Here is a 1,849-nt window from a genome sequence, read left to right as displayed (position 1 = left end):
ATTTATGGTTAATGGGCATAGAGTTGGTTGGTAGTTGATCATGAACTAAAGGGTCGAGGTTGAAGAAATGTGGGAACAATGTTAAAAGCATGGAATGAGACAATAGCTAGATATACAAATTTGTGTCAATGGCATAGAATTAATGCAACTTGTCTTAAACATAATTAGACATCCCTAATATTTCTTGCATGCCATAAAGAATTAGATGGAAAAGATGGTTGAGTGTAGAAGACTTGACAGTATCTCAGAGAGGCCATGTTGAAGTACAATATAAGCTTTATGGGCAATTAATGAGCATGGTGAGCCTTGATGAAGCGCACAGTTTCACTGAGAATTAACTCTCAATATGGAGAAATGCTCAGGTGTCCATTCTCATAATTAATTCTGCTGCAAAGGCCAAGCATTCAAATGGGTTAGAAAAATGGGAATTCATGTTTGAGTATGCTCTCGGGTAGCGTGGATGATAAAATGAGGTTGATAGAGATAACATTGTACCCTATGCAGCAGAGGCTAGGAATACAATTATGCAGGTGGGGGGTAATGCGACATTGTTGAGTGTAAAACAGAGAGCTCTGGTGTGAGTGTGTGCTACCAAAAGAGGCCAAATGGGCCTATGCAGAAGTGTAGGCCAAGAGTAGATTATGCCTAATGTATGAGGGTCGAAATCTATTGAGTTCTGAGTGTCTGAGGACTGTGAGCAGAAGCACTGAATGGTGTTGTTGGTGAACAAAGAGTGCAAAGCAAGCTAAGGTGAGAGCTTTGGTGTGTAAGTGTGATGCTATGAGAGGTTGAGAGTGCCTATGCGGAAGAGAAAGGCTGAGATGTGGGCTAATGGATAGTTGAAGGTTGAGTGTTGGTTGTTTGAGAGTCGAAAGTAGAGAATTGAATGTTGCTGCAGGTGGACAAAGTTTTGTGTAAGTTGAGTAAAGTGAAGGTTGTAGAAGAGAACAAAGAGTTGAAATTAGGAAAGTGGTTGCCAATTACATAGAGCAGTAAGTTACTCATTTGGTGTTGGTTGGTGCCTACAAACCAAGGAGTTGGTGCTCCCATTTGAGTGGATATTTGAGGAGAGCTTGGGGGTTGGTGCCTCCTGCAAGTTGGTGGTCGTATAAATCCAAGAAGATACAAGATGGTTCTCGCAACAAATCCATGAAGTCGATGTTTCATATGGTGCTCCTAGTAAGTTGATCGAGTGTTTACAGAAAAAGGGAGTTGGTGCTTCCTACTAGTGGGTGTTAACAAACAATCAAAGGGAGTTGGTGCTTCATTTGAGTGGTGGATCACAAAGAATGATGTAATAGAGTGGGATCTCATATTTACATCGTAATAAAACAAGATTCGGTGGTTTTTCTCCCTGAAGGGTTTCCACGTTAAACCTCAATGTCTCATGTGCATGTTGTTCATGATGTATGTGTTCATGTGTTGATTTTTGTTGCCATTATTTGATATGTTGTTGATGGTCACATGGATAATTTCCAAGTTTGAATGTGAAAATATAAATTGACATAAAAATTTGAAATTAGCCTTAATGGTTATTCAACCCCCACCTCTCAGTATTAAACATTATTTCCAACAATTGGTATCAGATCTAGGTTCCTTCAGGAACAATTTAACCACTTGAAGGTAGATCAAGAGGAAACATGGCTATTGAAACTTGGCTTACATCAGAAGGAGTCCCATTTTTTAATGGAGCATATTATGAGCTCTGGAAGATTAGAATGGGATCCTATCTGATTGTCATCAATGAAGATGTTTGGTTGGCTATAGAATATGGAGAGAAGAATGAGTTCAATACATAGGCCAAGAGGATTACAGTGAAAGGGCTATCAAAATCAAATGCTGATAAAGT

The sequence above is a fragment of the Pinus tabuliformis genome, chromosome Q, assembly GCF_031772625.1.
Source record: "Pinus tabuliformis cultivar Carrire ecotype Pingquan chromosome Q, CPIR1, whole genome shotgun sequence".
NCBI classification, from domain to species: Eukaryota; Viridiplantae; Streptophyta; class Pinopsida; order Pinales; family Pinaceae; genus Pinus; species Pinus tabuliformis.
This window is presented reverse-complemented; position numbering follows the sequence as displayed.